The sequence below is a fragment of the Triticum urartu genome, chromosome 5 (assembly GCF_003073215.2).
Source record: "Triticum urartu cultivar G1812 chromosome 5, Tu2.1, whole genome shotgun sequence".
In the NCBI taxonomy this organism is placed as follows: domain Eukaryota; kingdom Viridiplantae; phylum Streptophyta; class Magnoliopsida; order Poales; family Poaceae; genus Triticum; species Triticum urartu.
The window spans coordinates 132,476,419-132,500,365 of record NC_053026.1 but is presented as its reverse complement, the minus strand read 5'-3'; positions in this window follow the sequence as shown (position 1 = coordinate 132,500,365).

Sequence of the window (23,947 nt, the reverse complement as noted above, 5' to 3'; positions counted from 1 at the left end):
CCAAGAACAACTCACCTCATCTTTAAGATGCTTTGGAAAACGGCCTGCAGACTCAGACATAAAATTTTCTTCTGGCTCCTTCATGACAAGATCAGTACTAGAAACATGCTACACCGCAGAAGTATGTATCTAGAGGACTACAGTTGCGCTTTATGTGGGGATGGCACTAAAGAGACTACTATCCATCTATTTTGGGACTGTTAGTTTGCTTGGACATGTTGGAATTCACTCATTCCCTCCAAAGGCAGAGGCATCTCTACCTATGATGAAATACTCCTCACTTTGGGTCAACTACCAGCAGACCTTGCCATGGAGATTGTTATTATGGGATGCTGGAGCATCTGGCTGACAAGAAATGACAAGATTTTCAGAAGGGCACCAATACACCTAGATTCTTGTAAATTCTACCTGAGAGAAAGCCTATAGATTACTAGTATTAGAGCTAAGCAAGAGAAGTCCATGTTGATCAGTAATTGGTTAGCACAACACCTCTAATCGTTTCGATGTTTCATAGAACGGGCATTGGCTGACCCACTAGTTTGGGCACGACTTGTATTATTTTTACTATATCTTTTAATTAATGAAAATTACTGTAGAACGATTGTCCTACGGTTTCAGATAAAAAAAAGCTCGCTCCTTTGCCTGTCATAGCTATGTTGTGTTTTGATATTCTCTCGGTAGTCTTCGTGCCTGTTTGCCTTGACCAATTTGCGCTATACTTTGGCCTTGGCAGCTCTCATTTTATTTGTGACCTTAGCCGTCTACGTTGGATGACTTACCTATATGGCTTTATTTATACATTCGGGCATAAGGGCATCTCCAATAGCAACCTGCAAATTTCCTCCCGCATCTGTCTACGGACAGGGGGGATCAGTACGCAAACACGGATGCGGGAGGTCGACATCAACACTAGCCACACACATCCGACCAAAAATTTGAACCAACCACACGAAATTCGATCAAATCGAATGGATTTCATTCAAGTTCGGATATAATTCACATACAAAGGTCAATATTTTGATCATCAACTAAAAAACTAGAAAAAAACCTAAACCCTATACCGACCACCTCGTATGCGTGGCTGCCTTGCACTGCCGCACCGCCGTCTCCATCGTCGTCGTCGTGGTCCCTCCAACGGTGGTGTGTGATGGTAGATAGAACTACGTCGGTATTTCCCTAGAGAGGGAGGGATGATGTAGCATAGCGACGGTAGGTATTTCCCTTAGTTATGAAACCAAGGTATCGAACCAGTAGGAGAACCAAGCAACACAACGTAAGCAACACCTGCACACAGATAACAACACCACACAACTGGGCGTGTTAAAGGGGTTGTCAATCCCTTCCGGGGTATGGCGCCTCAAGATAAGCAAACGGACATGAGGTAAATTGTAGTAGATTGATAGATCGAACGCCAAATAAAATAAATTGCAGCAAGGTATTTTTGGATTTTTGGTTTAATAGATCTGAATAAAAATGCAAAGGAAAAGTAGATCGCAAGGAAAATATAAGAGAAAGAAGACCCGTGGGCCGTAGGTTTCACTAGTGGCTTCTCTCGAGAAAAATAGCAAACGGTGGGTAAACAAATTACTGTTGGGTAACTGATAGAACTTCAAATAATTATGACGATATCCAGACAATGATCATTACATAGGCATCACGTCCAATATTAGTAGACCGACTCCTGCCCGCATCTACTATTATTACTCCACATATCGACCGCTATCCATCATGCATCTAGTGTATTAAGTCCATGGAAAAACGGAGTAATGCAATAAGAACGATGACATGATGTAGACAAGATCTGTTTATCTATATGGCGGTAGATATAGATATCGTCTTTTTATCCTTAGTGGCAACGATACATATGTGTCGGTTCCCTTTGTGTCACTGGGATCAAGCACCGTAAGATCGAACCCACTACCGGGCACCTCTTCCCATTGCAAGATAAATAGATCAAGATGGCCAGAAAAAATCCAAATATCGGAGAAGAAATACGAGGCTATAAGAGATCATGCATAAAAGAGATCAAAGAAACTCACATACTTTCATGGATATAAAAACATAGATCTGATCATAAACTCAAAGTTCATCGATCCCAACAAACACACCGCAAAAAGAGTTACATCATATGGATCTCCAAGAGACCATTGTATTGAGGATCAAGAGAGAGAGAGAGAGAGAGAGAGAGAGAGAGATGAAGCCATCTAGCTACTAACTACGGACCCGAAGGTCTACAAAAAACTACTCACGCATCATCGGAGAGGCACTAATGGAAGTGGTGAACCCCTCCGTGATGGTGTCTAGATTGGATCTGGTGATTCTGGACTCTGCGGCGGCTGGATGACTATTTCATTGACTCCCCTAGGGTTCTTGTAATTTTGGGGTATTTATAGAGAAAAGAGGCGGTCCGGGGGGCACCCGAGGTGGGCACAATCCACCAGGGTGCACTAGGGCCTCCTGGCGCGCCCTGATGGGTTGTGTCCCCCTCGGGGCACCCCTCAGGTGCAACCAGGGCCCATTGCCTTCCTTCCGGCCCATAAAAAATCTCCGTAAAGTTTCGTTGCATTTGGACTCTGTTTGATATTGATTTTCTACGATGAAAAAACATGGAAAAACAACAACTGGCACTTGGCACTATGTCAATAGGTTAGTACCAAAAATGATATAAAATGACTATAAAATGATTATAAAACATCCATGATTGATAATAAAACAACATGGAACAATAAAAAAGTATAGATACATTGGAGACGTATCAGTGTGGTGCCGGAGGCCTGCGACAGCCTTGTCTGATGGATGCCTGCCACTCGCGGAGGAGCTGCTCTGCGCTCCTGCTGCGTCGTGCGAGTGCTTCCGCGGCAACTTCCGATGTGGCCTTCGAAGCCCTAGCGTCCGCCTTACCGTGGCCGGTGTTGGCAGAGCAGTTGCTAAGCCACCTCAAGGCGGCGGTGATGCCTGGCGTCCATCTCCGTAGTGGTCACAGAGCGTCCGAGCACCCACGCGGCGGCAAGGTCTGGATCATTGTGGACCCAATTTGGTGCCACGTCGCGCTTGGCGAACGCGAGCAGTGACTGGCATTGCGCCGGTCGTACCGCTCCTGCTGCCGAGCTGCATGCTCCGCCTCATGCACGATGGCCTCGAGCACGAGGAACCACCAAGGTAGTGGAGGAGGCGGCCCCACACCTTCTTGATCGCGGGCGGCAACTCCTCCTTGACGGCGAGGCGGTGGCAGCGAAAACGACGCTCCGATGTGGTCCTACCAGCTGCATGGTACGAATGCATGCTCCTCCTTCATGTGGCACCCAATATGGATGCCGCAGTGGTGCAGAGGCGAGGCTGGCTCCTTCTTAATGTAGTGTATGATTTGGACACAGCGGTTGTGCCGGTGCGAAACCGGCTCCTCCTTCACCGACAGGAGCATGGATGCCGACTCAGTCTTGACGCGCTGGCGCAGTAGGGAGGCCTGCTTCTCCTTCATGTGTGTCGACGATGGTAGTGACGACCCCATGTAACAGAGCGACCGCCCCGTCATTATCTGGATATGACGAATGAAATGTTCGTTCGTCAAACGGTCTGAGCGGCCTCCTCGAGGAGGCGGGGCGGCTGCTGTGGTGGTTCCTGTGGCTGCTGCGGTGGCGCCTGGTCGTCCTCGTCACCAGAGGAGCTGATGATCTCCTCCTGGCGGAGGAGCCAGCTGCCGTGGACGCTGTCGAGCCCGAAGAGCGTCTGCGGTGGTGCCAAGAACTGCTGGAGGAGGAGCTTCCGCCTACTCCGAATGCCGGTCCGGAGTGCCACGACTTCGGCATGGTCGGAGCTTGGGTCGAAGAGGGGGAGAGAGGGGCTCGGGCACGGAGACGAGGGAGGGGAGGGAGCCGGTGCTCGGGGAGGGGGTGGTGCATCTCCGGCGCACGGTTTATGTAGCCGCGACGAGGCCCAAGCGAAGGGGCGGTCTGCTTCAATGCGGTGCAGTTGTCAAAGTTGGTTCCTCTAGAACCCGCATCTGTAGTGAAGCGGCAGCTGCCGAGAGGTCGCATCGGTCAGTGCCACCCTCCATCCCTCCCCAGGTACATCGTGGCATCAATGCCAGCCTCCGCGCGCTTTGGGCTGGCATGAATGTGATGCGTTAAGCGCCCCTGCATCGGAAGGAAAGCGCAGGAGGGGCAGGTGACGAGTTTTTGGTGGGCCAGGGAGGTCAAAATCATGTGTGGGATCGGTCTGGACTACCGCAAACTTCCCCATGTTTGTCTCCGGTTTATGGGAGAAATCGCGTCCGCACCGCCCTGCAGACCGATATAGGACCTCGTTGGATGACTTCGGCGGTCCGGACAGCATGATCCGGACAGTTGCGGAAAGTTTACGAGCCCGCCTTGAAAATGTCCTAACAAGCCTTTTCTGAAAGAAAAAAAATGGTGTGGCTCAACTTGTAAGGGACCAATATACCCGAGTTTACTTGCAGAGCTGTCAAGATTTGGGAGAAGGTACGAAACATTTCGTGGCCTAACGGTGCTAGTTATGAAAACAAAATCACAACTCTTCGCCACTAAATATGTGATTAGTTTAAGTTAGAACACCGGTGATTGGTCATATCAAAGTAAGAAACAAAATGAAGGGATAAATAAAATAATATGACAAAAGGTTAAAGGTGCACACCGAAAATAGGATTAGAGTTGGAAGGCAAGATCTTTCCATTATAGCAACGTTAAAAGAAATATTATAATATGACCATTATGTAACCAGAAATATAATATGATATGTTGGTCTGATAACAAATAATAGGTTAAGATAATCAAAGGTCACAGGTCACATCTCTAGTAACACTACTTTTCTGTGTGTATTTTGCATAGTAACTCTACTGTGGAAACTGTCCACGTCGGCTCTCTGAACCGTCACAGATAGAGATGGTGCAAGGGCCTGTCTATCATCAGTAGTGTCTTGGGTAACTATGGTGGAAAAACAATTGGAATGTCCAAATCAAAGCCAAGGTGATCCGAACACTAGTTTTGACATGCCTTACTAGTTAGCTAGCTAAGATATAGATATGCATCTTGAATTAGGATAACTGATTTATCCATAAATGGAATCATTAGATAATGATTCGTAATAGCAGCAAAATGAAAGTTTCATCCACGAGCTAAGCTTAGATCAAATGGTTAGATTGTGGAAAAACCAGCCCACCAGGGTTTAAGTTTAGATTGTGGAGAAACCAGCCCACCAAGGTTTAAGTTCTAGACTTGGGCAGTGATGCTCGCATTTTCTTTGATCTATTAGTATCTTCCGGAATGTTCGTGGGACTCCGTCAATCTCACTATGTACCAGCTCAGTACTTCAGAGGTGCTCATAGAGATAGGGCGTGCGTCCATATGGATGCGTGTATGTGCACATACATAGTCTGTGTTTGTAAAGTGTTTATAAAAAGAATATGTGCCAGCTCAGTACTTCAGTGGTGCTCATAGAGATAGAGCGTGCGTCCATATGAATGAGTGTATGTGCACGTACATAGTCTGCGTTTGTAACGTGTTTATAAAAAAATGGAAGTTCACTAGTAGAAAAAGGGGCTTTCGTTCGCGCCTGGCCAGCCCATTAGTCCCGGTTCTTCCATGAACCGGAACCAATGGATGCATTCATCCCGATTCGTGAGCCCAGGGGGCCGGCCGGGGCCTCATGGGCATTGGTCCCGGTTCGTATGGACCCATTTGTCCCGGTTCCAGGCACGAACTGGGTCCAATGGGCCTCGCTCCTGGCCCACAAATATTGGTCCCGGTTCTTGGCTCAAACCTGGATAGAAGGCTGGGCTTTAGTCCCGGTTCCAGCCATGAACCGGGACAAATGAGTTGCCTATATATACCCCGTTGCCGCAACAGAGCACTCCACAGTGCTCTGTTTTTTCTGGCCGGCGAGGAGAGGGCATTTGGGTGCTCTAGCTCACCTCCTATGCACACGAGGTGTTCGATGAAATGCCCGAGCCACGCTAGTTAAGCTTTCTCCTCTCGAAACTCGACCTCCAAGCTCCATTTTCCCCGAGATTTGTCTAGGTTTAGCGGTCCATCACGTCCCGTCCCCGTCTTCATCGCCGTCGATCGCCCGCGCTGATCTCGTCGCTGATACGTCTCCAACGTATCTATAATTTTTGATTGCTCCATGCTATATTATCTACTATTTTGGGCAATATTGGGCTTTATTTTCCACTTTTATATTACTTTTGGGACTAACCTATTAACCGGAGGCCCAGCCCAGATTTGTTGTTTTATGCCTATTTGAGTGTTTCGAAGAAAAGGAATATCAAACGGAGTCGAAACGGAACGAAATCAACTGAAGAAGTTATTTTTGGAATGAAAGCCACCGGATAGACTTGGACTCCACGTCAGGAGATACGGGAGGTGCTCACAAGGGTGGGGGGCGCCCCCCTAGGGCGCGCCCCCTGCCTCGTGGGGCCTCCGTGGCTCCTCCGACGTACTTCCTGCACCCATATATATCATCGTACCCTAAAACTTCCAAAACGCACAATAGATCGGAAGTTCCGCCACCAGAAGCCTCCGTAGCCACCGAAAACCAATCTAGACCCGATCAGGCACCCTGACGGGGGGGGGGGGGGCAATCCTTCTCCAGTGACCATCTCCATCGTCCCGGTGCTCTCCATGACGAGGAGGGAGTAGTTCTCCCTCGGGGCTGAGGGTATGTACCAGTAGCTATGTGTTTGATCTCTCTCTCTCTCTCTCGTGTTCTTGAGATGATACGATCTTGATGTATCGCGAGCTTTGCTATTATATTTGGATCCTATGATGTTTCTTCCCCCCTCTTCTTTCTTGTAATGAATCAGGTTTCCCCTTTGAAGTAATCTTATCGGATTGAGTCTTTAAAGACTTGAGAACACTTGATGTATGTCTTGCCGTGGGTATCTGTGGTGACAATGGGATACCACGTGCCACTTGATGTATGTTTTGGTGACCAACTTGCGGGTTTCGTGACATTGGGAACCTATGCATAGGGGTTGGCACACGTTTTCGTCGTGATTCTCCGGTAGAACTTTGGGGCACTCTTTGAGGTCCTTTGTGTTGGTTGAATAGATGAATCTGAGATTGTGTGATGCATATCGTATAATCATACCCACGGATACTTGAGGTGACATTGGAGTATCTAGGTGACATTAGGGTTTTGGTTGATTTGTATCTTAAGGTGTTATTCTAGTACGAACTCTAGGGCTGTTTGTGACACTTATAGGAATAGCCCAACGGATTGATTGGAAAGAATAACTTTGAGGTGGTTTCGTACCCTACCATAATCTCTTCGTTCGTTCTCCGCTATTAGTGACTTTGGAGTGACTCTTTGTTGCATGTTGAGGGATAGTTTTATGATCCAATTATGTTAGTATTGTTGAGAGGACTTACACTAGTGAAAGTATGAACCCTAGGCCTTATTTCCACACATTGCAATACCGTTTACGCTCACTTTTATCACTTGCTACCTTGCTGTTTTTATAATTTTAGATTACAAATACCTTTATCTACTATCCATATTGCACTTGTATCACCATCTCTTCGCCGAACTAGTGCACCTATACAATTTACCATTGTATTGGGTGTGTTGGGGACACAAGAGACTCTTTGTTATTTGGTTGTAGGGTTGCTTGAGAGAGACCATCTTCATCCTACGCCTCCTACGGATTGATAAACCTTAGGTCATCCACTTGAGGGAAATTTGCTACTGTCCTACAAACCTCTGCACTTGGAGACCCAACAACGTCTACAAGAAGAAGGTTGTGTAGTAGACATCAAGCTCTTTTCTGGCGCCGTTGCCGGGGAGGTTAGCGCTTGAAGGTATATCTTTAGATCTTGCAATCGAGTCTTTTAGTTTCTTGTTTTATCACTAGTTTAGTTTATAAAAGAAAATTACAAAAAAATGGAATTGAGTTTGTCTCATACGCTTCACCTTTTCAATATCTTTCGTGAGTATGATGGAAAGGATAATTGTGCTCAAGTGCTAGAAGAAGAAATCTATAAAATGTTTGGCACTAAGTATTTGAATGATGAGCATGATTGCAATGTTGTTAGTATGAATTCTTTGAATATCCATGATGTTAATGATGATTGCACTAGTTATGATGAAAATACCTCCTATAAACATGTCAATTTTTGTGGAGTAGACTGGGTTTGCAAGTACACACCAAATAGGGAAGATAGATATTGCAAGAGGCATAAGTACTTAGAAACTAAATTGTTGCAAGAAATTCTAGATGAATGTGCTGAAAGATTCAATATTTTTCATGCCCCTTGTGAACTTTGCAATGAACATGGTCATTTAAAGCTCCAATGATATTTGTTTCATGATCAAGTCGTGTCCAAACATTGTGATAATTTGATTACCCTTGAGCATCATAAAGAGCTTAGCCTTCTTTTGGGTTATGAAGAAATGAAACGTATAACTGAGGGTATTACAAAGTTCAATCTTGATAGAGTTCTTGATTTTGATCTAGAGAAGATTTATATGTATTGTGCGGTGAATTGCATTGAAAATCCTTATATTGCCAATTACATAAAGAAAAGAAAACAAATAGAAGATGAAGAGAATACTAATGAAAGGGAAGAGACTTCCCAATATCCTCCTATTATTTCTTATGATGAATCAAGTAACGAGGAGGAGCCTCCTATTCAACCAATCTCATTAATAAGGAGCTCCAAAAAGAGGATTGAACCCACACATGATGTGGTGAAGAAGAAGAAAAGAAAAAGGAAGAGAGGTAAAAAGATATCTCTCCCAAATAATGTTGCCCTTATTACTATTGTGCCTCATGAAAATATAATTGTGGAAGATAATGATACTTCTTATGATCTTGAAAATCTTTTTGGCACTTGCTTGGAAGAATATGATAATTGCTATACTATTGGTGATATCTACACTATTAATGATGAGAGTGATTATGCTTATGATATGAAAAGGCCCAAGCTTGGGGAAGCTATGTTTGATGAAGATGATGTTTTTGAGAATATATTTGCTGCAATTAATGTTTGTCCCAAGCTTGGGGAAGCTATGTTTAATGAAGATGATATTTTTAGTCTCCCAAGTTTGGATATGCAAGTTTATAATGATGATAGCATGACTCCTACTTATGATGATTATTGTGATGATAATTATTCTATAAAAAGTGGTGATTATATTTATAAAACTTGTCATTATTATGATTACCCCTTCTCTGAACATTATTCTTTTAATGTGGAAACAATTTATAATATTCAAGTCTCTTATGATACTCCCACTATCCGGAAAGAGAAGAATTTTTCTTATGTGAAGAGTAGTAAATTTCCTATGCTTGTAGATCATGAAAAGAATGCTTTAGGTACTGGTTATATTGTTAAATTCATTCATGATGCTACTGAAAATTATTATGAGGGAGGAACATATGCTTGTAGGAATTGCAATAATATCAAGTTTCCTCTCTATGTGCTTAAAGTTTTGAAGTTATGCTTGTTTTGCCCTCCTATGCTAGTTGATTATTGTTCCCACAAGTTGTTTGCTCACAAAATCCCTATGAATAGGAAGTATGTTAGAATTAAATGTGCTAGTCATATTCTTTGTGATGCTCTCTTTATGTTTCAATTCTTATCCTTTATGTGAGCATCATTGAAATCACTGTGCCTAGCTAGGGGCATTAAACGATAGCGCTTGTTGGGAGGCAACCCAATTTTATTTTAGTTCCTTGCTTTTTGTTCCTGTTTAGTAATAAATAATTCATCTAGCCTATGTTTAGATGTGGTTTTATGCTTTTAATTAGTGGTTGTGCCAAGTAGAACCTTTGGGAAGACTTGGGGAAAGTCTTTGCGATCATGCTGTAAAAAACAGAAACTTTAGCGCTCACGATAATTGCTGCCATTTTTAATTGGAGATTGTTATTTAGTTAATTATTTCTTAAGATGATTAATAGATAAATTTCTCAGGTCCAGAAATTTATTTGAGAATTTTATGAGTTCCAGAAGTATACGTTTGATCCAGATTACTACAGACTGTTCTGTTTTTGACAGATTCTGTTTTTCATGTGTTGTTTACTTATTTTGATGAATCTATGGCTAGTAAAAGAGTTTATAAACCATAGAGAAGTTGTAATACAGTAGGTTTAACACAAATATAAATAAAGAATGAGTTCATTACAGTACCTTAAAGTGGTGATTTATTTTATACTAACGGAGCTTACGAGTTTTCTACTTTAAGTTTTGTGTTGTGAAGTTTTCAAGTTTTGGGTAAGGATTCGATGGAAAATAAGGAGTGGCAAGAGCCTAAGCTTGGGGGTGCCCAAGGCACCCCAAGGTAATATTCAAGGATAGCCAAGAGCCAAAGCTTGGGGATGCCCCGGAAGGCATCCCCTCTTTCGTCTTTGTTCATCGGTAACTTTACTTGGAGCTATATTTTTATTCGCCACATGATATGTGTTTTGCTTGGAGCGTCAATTTATTTTGTTAGGATTTTCTTGCCGTTATTTAGAACAATGTTTTTCATCTTTTATTTCAATAAAAGTGGCATTGATAGCCTTTACTATGCCTATGTTACAAGTATACATGTTGCTGTTTGAAAACAGAAAGTTTACCGCTGTTGCAATAATTCCCTAGAAAAGTAAGAATGTGATAAAATGTTGAAACCTTTTGCATATTAAGCTCTGATAAATTTACTACAGTGGGAATTTTATTTCATAATTGTTGGAGCTAGGAAAGTATGGATGTTGCAGCATTCTTTATAGACTATCCTGTTTAGGCAGATTGCTGTTATGTTTGCATTGTTTGCATATGTTTGCTTCTTTAATGATTCTATTTGAGGATAGGACTATTAAATATGCAGAGGAATTTAGTATGCAATGTTGAATAATAATTTTAGTGATTTGCTACAGTAGAGTATGATAAGGTTTTGTCAATGGTTTATACTAACTTATCTCACGAGTCCTTGTTGAGTTTTGTGTGGATGAAGCTTTTGAGATTTAGGGAGACCGTGATATGAGAGGAATTAAGGAGACATAAAAGCTCAAGCTGGGGATGCCCAAGGAACCCCAAGATAATATTTCAAGAAGTCTCAAGCATCTAAGCTTGGGGATGCCCCGGTTGGCATCCCACCTTTCTTCTTCAACAATTATCGGTTAGTATCGGTTGATCCTAAGTTTTTGCTTCTTCACATGATGTTTGCTATTCTTAGATGTCATTCTATTTTGCTTTGCTTGCTGTTTGAATAGAGTACCAAGATCTGAAATTATTAAATGTTAGAGAGTCTTCACATAGTTGCATAATTATTCGACTACTCATTGATCTTCACTTATATCTTTCGGAGTAGTTTGTCATTTGCTCTAGTGCTTCACATATATCTTTTAGAGCATGGTGGTAGTTTTATTTTTAAGAAATAGATGAACTCTCATGCTTCACTTAGATTATTTTTGAGAGTCTTAAATAGCATGGTAATTTTCTTAAAATCCTAATATGCTAGGTATTCAAGAATAATAAAATTCTCTTATGAGTGTGTTGAATACTAAGAGAAGTTTGATACTTGATGATTGTTTTGAGATATGAGGATGGTAATATTAGAGTCATGCTAGTTGAGTAGTTGTGAATTTGAGAAATACTTGTGTTGAAGTTTGTGATTCCCGTAGCATGCACGTGTGGTGAACCGTTATGTGATGAAGTCGGAGCATGATTTATTTATTGATTGCCTTCCTTATGAGTGGCGGTCGGGGACGAGCGATGGTCTTTTCCTGCCAATCTATCACCCTAGGAGCATGCGCGTAGTACTTTGTTTCGATAACTAATAGATTTTTGCAATAAGTATGTTAGTTATTTATGACTAATGTTGAGTCCATGGATTATACGCACTCTCACCCTTCCACCATTGCTAGCCTCTCTAGTACCGCACAACTTTCGCCGGTACCATAAACCCACCATTTACCTTCCTCAAAACAGCCACCATACCTACCTATTATGGCATTTCCATAGCCATTCCGAGATATATTGCCATGAAACTTTCCACCATTCCGTTCATCATGACACATTCATCATCGTCATATTGCTTAGCATGATCATGTAGTTGACATAGTATTTGTGGCAAAGCCACTGTTCATAATTCTTTCATACTTGTCACTCTTGATTCATTGCATATCCCGGTACACCGCCGGAGGCATTCATATAGAGTCATATTTGTTCTAGTATCGAGTTGTATCATCGAGTTGTAAATAAATAGAAGTGTGATGATCATCATTCAATAGAGCATTGTCCCAAAAAAAGTGAAAGGCCATAAAAAAAGAAAGGCCAAATAAAAAAATAAAGGCCAAATAAAAAAAGGGAAAGGCCAAAAAAAGGGACAATGCTACTATCCTTTTACCACACTTGTGCTTCAAAGTAGCACCATGATCTTCATAGTAGAGAGTCTCTGATGTTATCACTTTCATATACTAGTGGGAATTTTACATTATAGAACTTGGCTTGTATATTCCAATGATGGGCTGCCTCAAATTGCCCTAGGTCTTCGTGAGCAAGCGAGTTGGATGCACACCCACTAGTTTCTTTTGTTGAGCTTTCATACATTTTATAGCTCTAGTGCATCCGTTGCATGGCAATCCCTACTCACTCACATTGATATCTATTGATGGGCATATCCATAGCCCGTTGATACGCCTAGTCGATGTGAGACTATCTTCTCCCTTTTTGTCTTGTCCACAACCACCATTCTATTCCACCTATAGTGCTATGTCCATGGCTCACGCTCATGTATTGCGTGAAGATTGAAAAAGTTTGAGAACATTAAAAGTATGAAACAATTGCTTGGCTTGTCATCGGGGTTGTGCATGATTTAAATACTTTGTGTGGTGAAGATAGAGCATAGCCAGACTATATGATTTTGTAGGGATAGCTTTCTTTGGCCATGTTATTTTGAGAAGACATAATTGCTTTATTAGTATGCTTGAAGTATTATTATTTTTATGTCAACATTAAACTTTTGTCTTGAATCTTATGGATCTGAATATTCATATCACAAGTAAGAAGAATTACACTGAAATTATGCCAACTAGCATTCCACTTCAAAAATTATCTTTTTATCATTTACCTACTCGAGGACAAGCAGGAATTAAGCTTGGGGATGCTGATACGTCTCCAACGTATCTATAATTTTTGATTGCTCCATGCTATAATTTTTGGGCAATATTAGGCTTTATTTTCCAATTTTATATTACTTTTGGGACTAACCTATTAACCGGAGGCCCAGCCCAGATTTGTTGTTTTATGCCTATTTCAGTGTTTCGAAGAAAAGGAATATCAAACGGAGTCGAAACGGAACGAAATCAACTGAAGAAGTTATTTTTGGAACGAAAGCCACCGGATAGACTTGGACTCCATGTCAGGAGATACGGGAGGTGCTCACGAGGGTGGGGGCGCGCCCCCTGCCTCGTGGGGCCCCCGTGGCTCCTCCGACGTACTTCCTGCACCCATATATATCGTCGTACCCTAAAACTTCCAGAACGCACAATAGATCGGGAGTTTCGCCACCAGAAGCCTCCATAGCCACCGAAAACCAATCTAGACCCATTCCGGCACCCTGCCGGAGGGGGCAATCCTTCTCCGGTGGCCATCTTCATCGTCCCGTTGCTCTCCATGACGAGGAGGGAGTAGTTCTCCCTCGGGGCTGAGGGTATGTACCAGTAGCTATGTGTTTGATCTCTCTCTCTCTCTCTCTCTCGTGTTCTTGAGACGATACGATCTTGATGTATCGCGAGCTTTGCTATTATATTTGGATCCTATGATGTTTCTTCCCCCCTCTTCTCTCTTGTAATGAATCGGGTTTCCCCTTTGAAGTAATCTTATCGGATTGAGTCTTTAAAGACTTGAGAACACTTGATGTATGTCTTGCCGTGGATATCTGTGGTGACAATGGGATACCATGTGCCACTTGATGTATGTTTTGGTGACCAACTTGCAGGTTTCGTGACATTGGGAACCTATGCATAGGGTTTGGCACACGTTTTCGTCGTGATTCTCCGGTAGAACTTTGGGGCACTCTTTGAGGTCCTTTGTGTTGGTTGAATAGATGAATCTGAGATTGTGTGATGCATATCGTATAATCATACCCACGGATACTTGAGGTGACATTGGAGTATCTAGGTGACATTAGGGTTTTGGTTGATTTGTATCTTAAGGTGTTATTCTAGTACGAACTCTAGGGCTGTTTGTGACACTTATAGGAATAGCCCAACGGATTGATTGGATAGAATAACTTTGAGGTGGTTTCGTACCCTACCATAATCTCTTCGTTTGTTCTCCGCTATTAGTGACTTTAGAGTGACTCTTTGTTGCATGTTGAGGGATAGTTTTATGATCCAATTATGTTAGTATTGTTGAGAGGACTTACACTAGTGAAAGTATGAACCCTAGGCCTTATTTCCACACATTGCAATACCGTTTACGCTCACTTTTATCACTTTCTACCTTGCTGTTTTTATAATTTCAGATTACAAATACCTTTATCTACTATCGATATTGCACTTGTATCACCATCTCTTCGCCGAACTAGTGCACCTATACAATTTACCATTGTATTGGGTGTGTTGGGGACACAAGAGACTCTTTGTTATTTGGTTGCAGGGTTGCTTGAGAGAGACCATCTTCATCCTACGCCTCCTACGGATTGATAAACCTTAGGTCATCCACTTGAGGGAAATTTGCTACTGTCCTACAAACCTATGCACTTGGAGGGCCAACAACGTCTACAAGAAGAAGGTTGTGTAGTAGACATCAGTCGCCTGCACCACTGTGGTGAGCCTCTTATCTTCATCTGAAAGAAAAAAATTCTTACTTTAGATAGATACTTGTCTATTTTCTTACTTTTATTATTGCTTGTTATTATATAGCGTGATGGTTTTGGTATCCGCCCCCGTCGGCCCTCGTCCTGGCTATGATTGAGATGTGGTATATATTATCTTTTATAACTATTTGGTCCATTTATTGTTTATGACAATTATGCCCATCAAGTTGACATAGATTTTATTTATGTAGGAGGTAGTTGAACCGGAAATTCCAATCGACCCTATTGTCGATAGGTTAAATTTAGTTGAAGAAGAAAACAATTACTTGAAGGAAAAAATAGAAAAATTGAGGAGGAGAAGATGATATTGGAGTTGCATGTTGCGGATGTTGTCGATGATCACAAGATCAAGAAGGATGCAATGCGGTTGAAGATGAGAAAGATTAGAAAATATGCCATTCATACCGAGGCTTGGTATCATTATGCCGTTGGATCAATTTTTACCTTGATTGTGATTATGATCGCATTTATTGTTGCATTGAAAGGTTTCACATAGTTTCAATGTATGGTTTAACTAGATGCTCTGGAGAGCTATATGTTGTTCGGTGAGAAATATGTATGTACTTTTGTTTTTAATGTGATGATGAACTTCTATTAATTTGGTCACTTATCTATCCATGAGAGCTATATGTACTAAATTGATGATGTGGCTTTGAATGGTGCATTTTATACACGAAGTGCATCCAGTTTTTGTCGTAAGCCTCTCTACTTTCTTGCACATGCTATGTGGGTGAAATGATGATACCATGCCAACTTTCAACCTTTTCAGAGTTCATTTGTAATGCTTTTCAATTTCAGGGTCTTATAGCTCAAAATAATCAGTAAATGCATGAAAAATAACAAATGAAGTCAGAAAGGGTTGAAAATTGATGATGTGGCTTTGAATGGTGCATTTTGAACACAGAAAAAGTATGGAGTTCAAATAAGTTCAAAAAAATGAAATCTCTTTGTAACAGACGTGTTTCCATATGGAACTCTGATACTTCGAAAGAGATTGTCTGTTTTGTACACGAAGTGCATCCAGTTTTTGCCGTAAGCCTCTCTACTTTCTTGCACATGCTATGTGGGTGAAATGATGATACCATGCCAACTTTCAACCTTTTCAGAGTTCATTTATAGTGATTTTCAATTTCAGGGACTTATAGCTCAAAATAATCAGTAAATGCATGAAAAATAACAAATGAAGTAAGAAAGGGTTAAGAATTGATGATGTGGCTTTGAATGGTGCATTTTGAACACAGAAAAAGTATGGAGTTCAAATAAGTTCAAAAAAATGAAATCCCTTTGTAACAGATGAGTTTCCGTATAAAACCCTGATACATCGAAAGAGATTGTCCGTTTTGTACACAAAGTGCATCCAGTTTTTGCCGTAAGCCTCTCTACTTGCTTGCATATGCTATGTGGGTGAAATGATGATCCCATACCAACTTTCAACATTTTCAGAGTTCATTTGTAGTGCTTTTTAATTTCAGGGTCTTATAGCTCAAAATAATCAGTAAATGCATGAAAAAAAATTACAAATGAAGTGGGAAAGGGTTGAAAATTGATGATGTGGCTTTGAATGGTGCATTTCGAACACAGAAAAAGTATGGAGTTCAAATAAGTTCAAAAAAAATGAAATCCCTTTGTAACAGACGAGTTTCCGTATGAAACCCTGATACTTCGAAAGAGATTGTCTGTTTTGTACACGAAGTGCATCCAGTTTTTGTCGTAATCCTCTCTACTTTCTTGCACATGCTATGTGTGTGAAATGATGATACCATGCCAACTTTCAACCTTTTCAGAGATCATTTGTAGTGCTTTTCAATTTCAGGGTCTTATAGCTCAAAATAATCATTAAATGCATGAAAAATAACAAATGAAGTAAGAAAGGGTTGAAAATTGATGATGTGGCTTTGAATGGTGCATTTTAAACACAGAAAAATTATGGAGTTCAAATAAGTTCAAAAAATAAAATCCCTTTGTAACAGACGAGTTTCCGTATGAAAACCCTGATACTTCGAAAGAGATTGTCCGTTTTGTACACGAAGTGCATCCAGTTTTTGCCGTAAGCCTCTCTACTTTCTTGCACATGCTATGTGGATGAAATGATGATACCATGCCAACTTTCAACCTTTTTCAGAGTTCATTTGTAGTGCTTTTCAATTTCAGGGTCTTATAGCTCAAAATAATCAGTAAATGCATAATATATACGAATTTCAGGGTCTTTCAGTAAAAAGAATTATCATAAAATAAAATAAATAAGTAATTTGAAACAAAATAATATAAACTTTAATAAAATATATAAGTAGAAACAAAATATAAATAAAATTTAATAACATAAATAAAATTTATGAAACTAAAATTATCAAAGTATTTTCTGTTCAAAACATTATAAGCAACCTCTAAAATTTATGAAACTAAAATTATATAAAATTGATGCAACTAAAATTATCAAAGTATTTTCTGTTCAAAATCATTAAAAGCAAAAAGAATTTTCATAAAGAACTTTTTTTGTTAGAAACTTTAATAGCAAAAATGAATTATCATAAAATAAAATAAATAAGTAATTAGAAACAAAATAAAATAAAATAAATAAGTATTTTGTTGTAAGTAGAAAAAAATAAACAAAAAAGAAAACAAAAAAACATGAGAAAAAATAAAAAAAATTGCCACCTACTAGGCCACCACGGCCTGAATACGACTAGAAACCCATCAATGGGCCAGGATTCAGGCCCGCAGAAGGCCTAGTAGGCCCATCAGGCATAGCAGTCACAATTAGGCCCGTAAGCCTACAATGGAGAGGAGCTCGAGAGGGGTGTGGCAGTGGGGCTTATAAACCACTGCGCGCCCCTCCCGACTAGCATGGTGGGACTAAACTCCCACCACCACCCGGCTGTGCAAGGCCTTTGGTCTCTGTTTGTGGCACAAATCGGGACTAAAGGGGTGCATTGGTTCCGGTTCGTTGCACCAACCGGAACCAATGCCCCCCTTTAGTCCCGGTTGGTACCACCAACCGGGACCAAAGGCCACCGCTTCTCGCCCTTTGGGCTGCTCAAAAGAGACCTTTGGTTCCGGTTAGTGGCACGAACCGGGACCAAAGGGGGGTATTCGTCCCGGTTTGTGCCACCAACCGGGACCAAAGGTGCTACTATATAAGCCCACACTTAGTAAATTTGGCAGTTTCATCGCCAATTGCCTCCTGACGACGCCGAGCTCATCGACGCCGCCAGGCTGCCCCGACGCCGTCCGCCGCCCCTGCCGTCGCCCCCGACCGCGTCGTCACCGTCGCCCGTGCCTCATCGTCGCCGTCTCCGTCGCCGTCGCCGACGTCGTCCTCGAGCCCGCGCGCCCCTGCCCTCGCCCCCGAGCACGCCTTCGCCGTCCGTCGTCCCCGAGCCTTCCTCGTCGCCGACGCCACCTCGCTATGAGCGCCACCCCGATCCCCTGCTCCTCCTCCCTGTACTGGCCGCCATCGCCGCCGTGCGCTGCCACCGCGCCGCCGCCCCTGCCCTTCGCTGCCGCCGCGCGCCGCCCCTGCCCTGCGCGGCCGCCGTGCCGCCACCCCTGCCCTGCGCTGGCGCCACACGCCGCCCCGCTGCGCGCCGCCCCTGCCCTGCGCTGGCGCCGCATGTCGCCCCGCCGCGCGCCACCTCTGCCCTGCCGTGCCGCCGCCCCTACCCTGCATTTTTATTTCATAGCATTTTTTCATAAATGTATTTTTTTATATGTGTGCGTATGTGTATATATGTGTGTACATGTCCTAGCATTTTTTTTCATAAATGTATTTTTTGTCAATTTATGTATATGTTCATATATATGTGCATATTTATAAAACAATTGTGTATGTGTAGGAAAATTTATGTACATGTTTTTGTGCATATTTTTTGTCAATTTATGTATATGTTTATATTTAGAAGAAAAAAAGAGTGGAAAAAGAAGGTTAGTGCATTTTAGGTTAGTGTAGAGGAAAACGTAAAATACCGAAAAGGAAGAAAAGTTTTATATATCTAACTAGGAAAGGAAGAAGAAGAAAAAGGAGAGGAAAAACGAAAATAAGAAGAGGAAGAAAGGAGAAGATGAGGAGAAAAAGAAGAGGAGAAGAAATAAATAAGAAGAGGAAAAAGAAGAAAAAGAAGAAGAGAAGAAGAATAGATATTTGTTCTTCTTCTCCTCTATTCCTTTCTTCTTCTCCTCTTTTTTTCTTCTTTTTTTCTTTGATCTTCTCCTCTATTCCTTTCTTGTTCTCCTCTTTTTATTTCTTCTTCGTCTTCTTTTTTTTTATCGGGTATGTCGTTGTCGATATACCCCTCCCCGATAACATTATTTTCTGATGTATGTATGTCGTCGTTGTCGATATATATAACTCCCTCCCAGATAACTTTGACATGAGGGGCGGTCGATATATATACCCCATCTCGACCGTGATAACTTATACCACGGGAGCACCCCCGGCCCTCTCGCTCGACCAAAACTCTCGAGGACACCCAAACCCTAGAAAAAAACAATGTCGATCTCCTACCCCCTCCCGCCGCACCCCTACCCGATCGACAAACTCTCTTGAGGCCACCCAAATTTACCAAGTTAAAAGAGCGTTGTCGTCGAGGCCACCCCGAACCCTTGAAGCATTGTTGAGGCCACCCCAAACCCTCGAAGCGTTGCCGAGGCCACCCCAAACCCTAGAGAAGCGTCGAGGCCAGGCCACTAATATGATTCCTTATTGTGCTTAGCTAGCTAGTTCTATGTTTGCCGCTAATATATCCATCTATCATGTTTGAATAATAATTGCCATGTTGTAAATATTTGCAGAAACTATGGATCCGCACCCCCGAGACGAAGCAACAGAAGCGGTGTTGGGGGAGATAATTGCACACGGAAGTGATGCCGTCTTGTCGTTTCTCAACGTCACATGCACCGATGGTCTGGAAAGACAGGATGAAGAAGCAGGCTACGACGATGATCAAACAATGGAGGAGGAAGGACACCATGATGATGGCTCCGGTGACCGAATGGAGGGGGAAGGACACTGTGATGACGGCTCCGATGACCGAACAGAGGGGGAAGGACACCGTGATGACGGCTCCGGTGACCGAACAGAGTCCGACCAGGTATATATATATTAATTAATTAAGCATGTGCTGACTATAGCTAATTGATGCATTAATTGTTTTTGGTATGTACACATATTAACTCTCTTCTTTTTCTTATTTTCTAGCCCTCCGGATCGAGCAACACTTCGGTAATGAGAGGAGGCCCGAAGAGAAAGTTGGGCACAGATGAAAGGTACACGATCATCGAAATTGATCCCGCTGGCCAACCGATTGAACCCCTCCGGACCAAGCAAAAATTTAATGCTCAGTGCGGGGTTCTAGTTAGGGACATGATCCCGATCAGCATCGAGCAATGGTTGAAGCCTGAGGACAAAGACTCTCAGGTGTCTTATGTCAGCGATAGGCAGAAAGCTGATCTTTGGACCGCGCTGCAGGAAAATTTCACCTTCCCGCCATAGGAGGATCCGGAGAATCTAGTGAAAAAGACAATGATCAAGGCTTATGCTCTTAAGAAGATGGCTGAGCTATTGAGGAGGTGGAAGAATGAGCTGAAATCATCATTTGTCGACCAAGACAAGACTCCAGAATTCATCGGCCGATTTGAGAAGATCAAAGATCAGTGGCCCGCATTTGTCACCAAAAAGAAATCTGAGAGAGCAGCGAAGATGTCAACGACAAACAAGAAAAATGCTGCAAAGAAGAAGCATCACCATCGCACGGGGTCAGGTGGCTACCTGAAAGCCCGGCCGTTGTGGGACAAGGCTGAGAATGACCTCATTGCTAAAGGGATCAAACCAGAGACGCGACGCTGGCCAGACCGTTGCAGGACTTGGTTCTTCGGGGATGGGGGAAAATTGGACCTTGTAACAGGGAAGTGCGTTTGGACCAACGAGCAGCTGAACACACCCATCGAGAAGCTTCAGGAGTATATCGAAAAGGCGCAGCAAGTGACGTTCGTTCCGGACAGAGAGAACGACGAGCTCACAGAGGCCCTCGGGAATCCTGAGCACCCCGGACGGACACGAGGCACGCCAGGCTCCCTTTCATGGAAGGCTGGATTTCCCGACGCAGGTGGTTACAAACGCCGGGAGAGGAAGAAGAAAAAGGAGCTGACCCAACTACAGACGCTGCACACAAGGGTACAAGCGCTAGAGGAACGAGACGAGGCCCGCAGCATGTGACCTGCCGAAGCTGCTACACCCAAAGCTACACCGCCATCTCAGCGGAGAAGCAGTGTGGCTTCCACGGAGCTGCTTCAGGAGCCTGTCTTCATGGCTCCTGCTAGCTACCCCGTGGACTTAATCACAGAGTCTCACAATTGCCACCTTATGACGCCATGGATGAATATGAAAGTCAAGGCGACTGTTGGCTCTGTTGCACGTCCTGAACCTGGCGCAACTTTTCACTGCCGGAGGATTCCAGAAGGATATGCTAGGGTGATGGTAGACGAAATAACAGAGGGATTTGAGGAGCTCGAGCTTGACCACCCTACCGGTGAAGGGGAGACTCGGCTGGGTTCTGCTCTGAAGACTCCATGCCTATGGCGGAAGGAGCTCATCAACCTTCCGAACTGGACGCCTCCGCCTCCTCCTTCTCCGCCGAGTCAGGGCACTCCGCCTCCTCCACCGCCTCCTCCTCCGGCGAGTGATCAGGGCACTCAGCCTCCTTCTCCGGCGTGTGGCGGCACTCCGCCTCCTTCTCCGCCTGCGCCGGCGCGCCCGAGCAGCCACCAGGCTCCTCCTTCTCCGGCGCGCGGCGGCACTCCGCCTCCATCTCCTCCTGCACCGACGCGCCCGAGCAGCCACCAGCCTCCTCCTTCTCCGCCTCGCCAGCAAGGGCGGAAGAGACCCGCCGCCGCCCCGGCTGCTCCGGCGCGTCGTAGTCCTTCTCCTCCGCCTCATAATCAAGCACGAAAGAAGATAGCCGCAACCGCTCCGTCTGCTCCGGCGTCTAGCAGTACAGCTAGAGGCTGTTACAGATTCGGTCCACCTCACAAGCCTCTAGAGAAGTTACCATACGAGAGGACCGTGGAAGAAAACGCGAAGATCGTGGAAAAAGAAGTGAATGACTTCTTTGAAGGGGTGAAAGCAAAGAGACATCCACCTCCGGAGGAGAAGGTAGACCGGGTGAAAGCAAAGCGCACTATCGATGCCCTAAGGAAACCACCAAAGTCTCCGCTGAAAAACAACTATGAGCGCATTACTGTAAAGGTATATATCCAAGCGGAGCGGTCGGGAAATACTATCAGTGATCGAAGGTTAGCAGAACGACGAGTTGGGAAAAAATTGCCCAGCTCGGCGAACAAGAGGACCAATCGTGCCCCCGCTCAAGGTGTCTAGCGATATCATCGCTAATGATCCGGGGATGGTGCCCGGTTATAGCAATCTTGAAGATTACCTACCCGACGATGTACATTATGATTTCTTGGAGGTGGAAGAACACCAATACCATTACGGGAAACCTCTTGTCAAAGATGAAAAATCTCTAACAACGATGATGCAAAGATTCCATGATTGGTACATGAAAACCTGCAGAGAGTCTGGGGGGGACGAATACTTTGTATCTGAGAGTTAAAGAGGAGCACGACCTCGTTGGAATTGATTTGTTGTCTGTTCCATTTGAGGAGTTCTTCCAGTGGTTCAATCAAAAGGCCCTAGATAAATTAACGGTCACTTGCTACTATCTGTAAGTACTACTTCTGTCATTAAGTCTTTCTATATAGCTCAGCTCTTTCATTGCATGTATATATGATTATCCTCACTATATTATGCAGATTGTAGATCGCCGAGTGCAGAAAAGCAGAAATGTATGATATTGTGTTCATTAACACAAATCTCATAGATAAATTTGAGGTTGAAAAGAACGCCGATGATGCTGAGGCCAACTTGCTCAAATCATTGGTAGTAAATCAAAACAAAGATAAAATACTCTTTCCTTACAACTTCGAGTGAGTGTTACTGTCTTGTGCATATTCGGTTTCCCTTATTACTCGAGCGAGGTTATAGTAATGTAATTGATGAGTTATGCATGCGTGCGCAGCTTCCACTATATTCTTCTAGAGATTAAGCTTGAGCAGGGACTAGTAACCGTCTTAGACTCGAGATGAAAATCTCTTGAGACCTATGCGGACATGACTAAAATGCTCGAGAAGTAAGTTCAATCGATCATTATCGCACCATATCGGCAACTTTTTGTTCATTTCCTGATATCAAGTAATTGTTTTCTTTGTCTCGCAGGGTTAGGAAAGTATTCACCGCACAAGCTTCGGGACTGCCGGGGAAGCTGCGATGGACATACCCGAAAGTAAGTAGTACTAGCTAGCTAGTTCCGCGCATCTCAATCCCGTTGATTCTAGCTACTTTCATCAATGTCATTTATAATGCTTCATTATCAGTTTGATTGACCTCTATTTCTCGTAAAGTGCTTGTGGCAGGAATAAGGGAATGATTTCTGTGGATACTACGTTTGCGAGTTCATCTACAACGCGACTTGCAAAGATAAGCGGGGCTACTCTAAAAGACAATTTGATATGCGTAAGCAATAATATTCACAATTTCATTTTATTACACCATCATTTATGTTGAGTTTCATTCATATATATGTATTAACCCCCTTCTTCAAATTAGACGTGGGAGATGCGGAATGAACTCCTACCAGAAGATCGCATGAAAGCAATTCAAGAGGAATTAGCGGGATTCTTCCTTGACCACGTCATCAATAAAGACGGAGAATACCATGTGGAACTTGATTTCAGATGCTAGGGGATTGTAACAGATCTTACATATTGTATATGTATGTAGCCAGTAACGTCGGATAGATAATACGAAAACTTATTGTTCAACCAATCTGTCGGAGAAGGAGATCGATCACTTCTCTCGGTATGCATGACGAACTTCTGTACTTAATGGTTTCCTTCATTTTCTTACTAGCTAGTGTGTCGAGGGCCTCTCTATACGTATAGTACGGAGCGTCGACCAAGCACGGAGATAAGATAGGACACTTGTCTCTATTAATTAATTAGCAACCTAACACAATATATGAAACACCTTAATTAACCATACAAAACCCCCAAATCCACCCCCCTTTTAGAAAAAAAAACA